Source organism: Bubalus kerabau, chromosome 9, assembly GCF_029407905.1.
Source record: "Bubalus kerabau isolate K-KA32 ecotype Philippines breed swamp buffalo chromosome 9, PCC_UOA_SB_1v2, whole genome shotgun sequence".
Lineage (NCBI taxonomy): Eukaryota > Metazoa > Chordata > Mammalia > Artiodactyla > Bovidae > Bubalus > Bubalus kerabau.
The window spans coordinates 85,238,839-85,246,795 of NC_073632.1; the positions used below are offsets into that span (position 1 = coordinate 85,238,839).

General features: G+C 39.3%; 1 long non-coding RNA gene across 1 annotated transcript in view; it reads left to right on the forward strand.

Moving 5' to 3' along the window:
* The window catches only part of LOC129620082 (uncharacterized), a 234,692-nt gene extending 233,090 nt beyond the window's left edge, over positions 1 to 1,602 (forward strand). Inside the window, exon 3 of the long non-coding RNA XR_008698364.1 lies at positions 1,170 to 1,602. This is a non-coding gene — a long non-coding RNA (uncharacterized LOC129620082). The remainder of the gene's footprint in view (positions 1 to 1,169) is intronic.
* Positions 1,603 to 7,957: the final 6,355 nt, after the last annotated feature.

The following is a 7,957-nucleotide window of genomic DNA, read 5'->3' on the forward strand; positions in this document are numbered from 1 at the left end:
GTGCTTCTTCTAGCCTAGCGTTTCTCATGATGTACTCTGACATAAGTTAAATAAGCAGGGTGACAGTATACAACCTTGAGGTACTCCTTTTCCTATTTGGAACCAGTCTGTTGTTCCATGTCCAGTTCTAACTGTTGTTTCTGACCTGCATACAGATTTCTCAAGAGGCAGGTCAGGTGGTCTGGTATTCCCATCTCTTTCAGAATTCTCCACAGTTTATTGTGATCCACAGAGTCAAAGTCTTTGGCATAGTCAATAAAGCAGAAATAGATGTTTTTCTGAAACTCTCTTCCTTTTTCCTGACTTTAGAGAACCTGATAATGTACATGAAAGAGGGTGTTCAAGTTCTTTGGAGTTCTCTTTCTCCATTTTCTGTGGTAAACTGTTCTCTTTTGCTCTTTCTGTTTCCTTCCCCTGGTTTTCCACTTCCTTCATCCAGTATATTTTTTTTCTTTACTCATTTGTCTCTTACTCATAAGTGTGTGGAATCCACACTTAAAGACTGAACATGTAGAGAGGCTGAGGAGTCCAATGACGGGCTTTTATTGGGAACAACAGAAAGATTATATTACAATGTTGTAGTTGCCCAAAGCAGAGAGGTTTTGCCATTCAACAGTTTAGCTGATTTAAGGAAGAGCGGGTATGGAGAGTTGTGTCTGAAGAGATAACAAACAAAACCCCAAAATGAATGCCATCTGAGATGCCAAGCCATTGTAAAGAGTCTACTATCAAAGTCACAACACTCAGAAAATGCCCAGATAGTGTGGTTTTCATTATTAGTATTCATATTATTTTTGAAATGTATGGGGGTACATGTGATAAAGTCCACACATAAAACTGGCTCTCTTGTGATCTGGCAAATGAGAGATCTCCTAAATTAAAGAAGTTTAATTGAAACATAAACAGTAGGTAAGTGCCCCCAAAAAAAAAAAAAGTTACTGAGTTGAGAAAAACAGTGATTTGTAAATAATTTAGTGAAATAATACTTATTTTTATTTGTTTTTAGTGTGGAATTATTTTTGATGAATTAATTTAATTTTAAATATAATTTCGTTTATTTCACTTCTTTAAAAAAACAAACTTCAAGGTTTCAAGTTCCTTTGTTCAGCCCCTTCATGTGTTATAGATATGTTGTGAATATCCCCTCATATTTTCTGTCTTCTTTCGAGGCTCCTGTCTGGGGTCAAGGCCTCTTTTCAGGCATTCCGAGCTTTGCGGGCAGGCTGATCCTTTCCCATGAGGGACCCTGGACTTCGTGCTCCGCCTGCTACCGTGACAGCAGCTGCATCTGCAACTGAAGCATCTGCAGGCACAGGCTACTTCCTGTCAGGAGGCCCTCTTTGAATTTCATGGCCCCTTTTGGGGCCACTGTCTTATCTCCCCACACCAGCCCCTTCCCAGCACTTGCCCCTTTTTGTATCATTGTCTGTTGGTCTCTCCCGGCTGAACTGTAAGCTCTAAGAGGACTAACGCCATCTTGTTCGCCCTGTACTTGTAACACTTACCATGACCGTTGCTCCTTGACTAGAATGAATATTTCACTGGTGAACCCAAAATTTGTTTTATTAAATTGTTTCTGAAGTAAACAAATTTTTAAAAATTTGCATGTCTAGTTTTCAATCAAATTTATCTTTGAATTGCATTCCAAATGCAAATGGTTCTGTCCGTTTGCCAGTGTTAACACTGAGGAGTCCTTCCTTTTCCAGCCATCAGTGTTGTTGGCCAACTCCTACTCATCCTTTCTATCTCAGCTTGAACTCTGCCTTTTTTTTCCTGGCAGCTCCCTCTCTCCTCTTGCCCACCCAATCTGAAACAACTTCCCAGAAAATAATCACTTATCATACCCTTTATTTTCCCCACATCGTTTATCAAAAGTATAAATGATAGATTTTTTTTTCTTATGGTTTGTCTCTTCTATTAGATTGTAAGTTATGTGAGGGTAAAAAAATTATATATTTAGTCAGTATTACATTCTTAGCACCCAGTACAGAGTCTGGCACATACCAAGTATGCAATAAATCTTTGTAAAAGGATTTTTTTTTTTTATTTTCTGTTGTATAAAAGATGCTGTAGGAATACATATAAAAGTAAGATATTATCTTTAGCCTTAAGGGGATTCTAGTGTCTCTGATGCCTTCAGGTTGAAAAAGACACATAGTGTATGAGATAAGGAGGAATGAAAAGGTCCAAAGATTGTGTATGGGAATATTTTCTTACCATAAAATATTTAATAGTTGTACATTTATGAAACATTGATTAAGAAAATTCATAAAACTATATATTTACTCATTAATGCTATTAAATAAGTTTATAAATTGTGAATCAGAGCATTACATTGTTTTGAGGGATAGTAGTATATATGGCAAGAGATGTATACTATCAATTTTTGCTAAATTTAAAGTTTTGTAGTTACATCAGTTCAGTTCAGTTCAGTTCAGTTGCTCAGTTGTGTCCGACTCTTTGCGACCCCATGAGTCGCAACACTCCAGGCCTCCCTGTCTATCACCAATTCCCAGAGTTCACCCAAACTCATGTCCATCGAGTTGGTGATGCCATCCAGCCATCTCATCCTCTGTCGTCCCCTTCTCCTCCTGCCCCCAATCCCTCCCAGCATCAGGGTGATATCAAATCTCTTGCAATAACAGCCCCAGGGTCCCCAAACTTTGATTGCTGGGTGTCTAGGGAATAATGCCAAGAGGCGAGCAAAATCCCAGAGTGTAGCTGAAAGGATATCCATTCAGGGATTTGCCGATTTTTAGTCCTTGTGGCATTTAAGAAGGCCCCTAAATTTGAAATTGTTTTTACAATTTCATCTTCTCTTCAATACTATCTATATTAATTTACTCCTTAAATAACCAGCAGTTGCTCTGACATGTATTTAGTGATGACCATGTTTAGTTAAGAAGACACTGTTCTCTGTTTTAAGCTGTGATAGACAGTATGGAAATAAACACTTGAATGTACAACAAGCTACAGCATTGTGTAATAGGTAGAAGCAAAACCCATAAATAATCAAATGAATGCATAAATATTTACAGAGTTTCACTGCTTAGGGAATTGAAATAAAAAGAAATACTGTCACCCTTCTTTTAAAATTTTAGTCAGTAAGCCTTCAGGTAAAGCAAAGACCTTCTAGGCAATAAAACTGAAGTAACAACTAATACTTATCTTGGGCTAAAATACGCCGGGTGTCATCCTAAGTGATTTATAGGTATTAATTCATTTAATCTTTATGTTAACTGTAGTGGATGCTGTGGTGTGTCAAACAAAATCTCCCCCAAAGGACTAAGACATTCATTCCCTCATTTCCTGAAGTGTTGTCCTGCTGACAGCTTTTAGCTAAATCTCTGCCTAGAAATTGCCCTTGGCAGAAAGCAGCTGCTTTGCCTAAGGCTGCATACCTTTCCAGGGATAAGTGAAAGTGTTAGTCACGTAGTTGTGTCTGACTCTTTGGGACCCCATGGACTGTAACCCGAGAGGCTCCTCTGTCCATGGAATTCTCCAGGCAAGAATACTGGAGTAGGTAGCCATTCCCTTCTCCAGGGGATCTTCCCAATTTAGGGATTGAACCTGGGTCTCCTGCCTTGTAGGCAGATTCTTTACCATCTGAGCCACCAGGGAAGCCCTGCATCTAATGATTGGCCAATTCAGGGGAACAAAGATCTGGTTAACTTGCCTCAATTCAGGATATCTCTGCAGGACCATTCCAGCTTCAGAGCTCTTCCGTGGGATCAGCTGAGGCTCTGTTGCAGCCGTTTCCCAGTGCAACTGCATCCTCTCTTCCAACTGGCTGCCCTCACTGCCTTTCTGATGTTTCCCTTCAGAGAACTCTCTATACACAGTTCTATCTCAGAGTCTATTTCCTTGGAAACTGGAAGATAATCACATCAACTTTGTTAATTTTTTTTTTCAACTTTATTATTCTCATTTTATAGGTAAGGAAACTGAGGCATAGAGATGGGTAATCATCCACATTTACTTGGTCAGGATTCAGACCCCACTTCCCTAGCTCCAGAATGAATGCTTGCAGCCACTGTGCTCTGTCTTAAAGTAGGACGAGGAAAACAGATGGGCTCTGCCCGCTGTGACTCTGCCCTCCTCTCAGGTGTGATCACACTCTGTGTCCTCTCATCTCCTCCCATTTCAGTCAAACTGGCCTTCCTTCAGTCCCTTTACTGGCCATGAATGAGTGAATGAATTACTAAAGGTACAGGCAGTGGGTTAGAATATTAGAATCTAGGCTGGAGATGATTAGAATCTAGGAAGACGATTTGACTGCAGCAAAGAGAAGAAAGAATGAAATGTAACTGATATTATGGTTCGTAAGTAATAATTTATGAAATGTAAATCTGAAGTTCTCAGCTTGGGGGTAAAACATTTTGTGCTCAACACAGTATTAAGTTCTTATTGTGAGGCATACAGGAAATAATGTCTGCATCCTTTGGAAATTTGTAATCATTTGGGGAAGAGAAAAACACTATATAAGGAAGAAGAAAAGAATGTCAGAGGGTAGTATGTAATCAAGAGCAAGATAATGTGACATTTTCTAAATATATTTATGAAAGTATGTAGATGAAATTAAGAAACAAACTGATAGAGTTAATTACTCAAAAGTTAGTGTTGAGTTTGTGTTGTATTTTCATAAGCTGAAAGGAGACAGAAGATTATTCTTGACAGAGGAAACAGATGGAAATCATGTGAAGAGAGTCATTGTCTCATTTAATCTCATAACATTTCCCTGAGATGAGTGTTATTATCAGAATTTATGAGAAAGTTGAGGTGCAGAGAGATTAAGTAACTTGCTGGCACAAGCCAGGTTGTTGAGCTGGGGAGCCAGGAGCTGAACCTAGACAAGCTGCTCTCAGCGTGCATGACCTTGACCGCCACTAATGGGGGCACAAGGTTTGTGGTGACATAGTAGATCAGGTAGGCCAACTGATGAGGCTCTCAAATTTGTAGCCTGGGAAAGTTTGGAAAGATCCATTAGGTGATCAGAGACCTCCATGATCAGGGAAAACATGCGCTTGAAAGGGAAACTGATAGGCATTTTGATGCAGCTCTAGTCATTATTGGAGGAGTTGCTTACTCATTTTAAGGCTCACTTTCCTCTATTATAAAGTGGAAATAACAAAATTTATCTTTTTGAATTGTAGTGAGGATTATATATAATGTATGTGAAGCAATTTGTATGGCGCTTGGTATGATTGTTGTGGGTACTCTGCTAATGGATGATAGTTGTTGTTTTAGTGTAGATTATTAAACCTGAGTGGAAATTTCTGGAAAATATGGGATCATAGGGCAAAATACTGAAAATGGAATTTTAAGAAGACAGAGATGGCTATATGGGGCATGGTGGGCTAAAAAAAGGATGGGGTAGAGGAGCTGGGTGTGGGTAAATTATCATGATTTAGGATTTTCCAATAATATAAGGACACGAGTGGGGAGTGGGGGCAGTGGCGGTGGAAACAGATAGGAAGGAGTAGAGCTGAGGAGGAAGGGTTGACAAGATTCAGGACACAGAAGACAAGAGAAGACGCAGTGGAAACGGCCAGATGATCTGGAGATCAAAAGGTTAAGGGAAAGGAAATACCATTGAGGAGAAAATGGGGAAACTGAGGGAGATGTAGTTTTTGAGTACATGGTGATAAATTCTGATGTTGAAATAAAGAGAGCTAAGATTTATGAAAAAGATTGAGAGGAATTTAAACAGTGAAATTAAAATAATTTTTTAAGCCGATGATTCCATTGACTTTGGTCTTGTGAAGATGGAATTTCTGGTTGTAGCTTTTCTGCTAAAATTTTGAAGAAAAGAGAACCAAGAAATATGGCTGCTTGACCTAGTGCCATCGTTGTATAATAGGGAGCTGAAGTCATAGGAGTGTATGAGACTGGGTATACAAAGAAAAGCAACAAGATAGAGTCACATACGTAGATCACATAAGGGGTAGATCCTTATGTGAGCCTTTCCTATGTGGATTCCATGGTATTCTTCCTCTGAAGCCTACAGTTCTAAGACCGACTCTATGATTTTTTAGATTTTTCACTTTTGGGGGTGATTTTAGAATAAAATTTCAAGGCCATTGTGTTTCTTATTTTCTTTTGCTTTAAGAGCAACAGGATAGAATGCCTTGCAACACCAAAGGATTCAGGAGAACTATTTCTGTTTTTCCAGAGGGCTTAATAAGGAAGCAACTTATTCTCTCTGAGGAAAATGACACTTCACAGAGGCCAAATATATTTCTGTAAATTGTAAAGGATAATAATATTGTTCCAATTAAGCACTTCATGCTCACAGCATAGAAGCCAATTTGACCTTATACAAATAGGACAGAAGGAGAAAAAAGATGCAATTACCAAAAATGCTCTCACCTGAAAGATAAATGTCACAAATAAGCAGTTGCCAAAAAAATCCTAGAGAAACTAGAAGCATCACTTTATTTTTTCAAAGTGATGGATAGATGAATTCATAAATTGAGAAACTATAGGAAGCTTGAATCAGGGAATTTGAAAGTATCAGCCATGCTGAGCCAAGTAGACTCTAGAATTTCTTATTTTCCGATAACAAAGCCCTCGGGCAAGCAGCCCTATAAAATTTTTTTATATCAATTCATCAGATGAAGTTAACTCTGAACACTTAAAATGTATTTGTTTTACTGTTGATGATGGCTTCTAGAAGGTTTCCCCAGAATCTACCTGCTCTAAAAATGGTCAAGGCCAGGTGCTAATTAAGGTCCATGCTTTTCCCTTTCTTGCAGACTTCTAAAGAAAGATGGAGAACAAAAACCCCAGAAGAAGCCTTCCCTTAGTTCATCTGTGAGCCGTAGTGTTGTCTGTTTATGTGTTTTTAAAATATACAGTGAAAAATTCTTTCTACAGTCACTGAAACATCTCAGAGGTGGGAAAGACAAGGAACTCACCACTGTACTTAAAATTCAATTAGCTTGGGTGCAGTCTTGGCATAAGATTAGCTTGCGTAGTGATCTTTTTCTCTCCTTATAAACTCAAATTTTATTCTCAAACATTAATGTAAATGTTCACACTGAAGGATCAATAAAAGCTGTGCAAACTTTTTTTTTTTTTTTAATTAAAGAAATGTTTCCTGTTTAAGGAAAGAAATACAGTACAATTTCATATCCATTGATCAGGCATATTCTCATGCTACCTGTGACTCTTTTGGAACAATTTCTCATTGAGGATTCCCAGTTTCTATTCTGTAAGAGGAACCAGAGATCAAATTGCCAACATTCACTGGATCATAGAGAAAGCCCAGAAAAACGTCTACCTCTGCTTCATCGGTAAAGTGTCTGCCTACAATGCAGGAGACTCGGGTTCAATCCCTGGATCAGGAAGATCTCCTGGAGAAGGAAATAGCAACCCACTCCAGTATTCTTGCCTGGAGAATCCCAGGGACAGAGGAGCCTGGCAGGCTACTGTTCATGGGGTCACAAGAGTCGGACACAATTTAGCGGCTAAACCACCACCATGGTCTTCCCAGTGGTCACTCACGGTTGTGAGAGCTGGATCATAAAGAAGGCAGGGTGCCAAAGAATTGATCCCTTTGAACTGTGGTGCTAGAGAAGACTCTTGAAAGTCCCTTGGACAGCAAGGAGATCAAACCAGTCAATCTTAAGGGTAATCAATCCTGAATACTTGTTGGAAGGACTGAGGCTGAAGCTGAAACTCCAGTATTTTGGTCATCTGATGCAAATAGCTGATGCACTGGAAAAGTCCTTGGTGTTGGAAAAGATTGAGGGCAGAAGGAGAAGAGAGCGTCAGAGGATGAGATGGCTGGATGGCATCACTGATGCAGTGAACATGAACTGGGGCAAACTTTGGGAGAGGGTGAGGGCCGGAGAGGCCTGGCATGCTGCAGTCCATGGTGTTGCAAAGAGCTGAGCAAGACTGGGCAACAGAACAACAGCAATATGTCATACAAAGATGTCATATATTGAGTTTA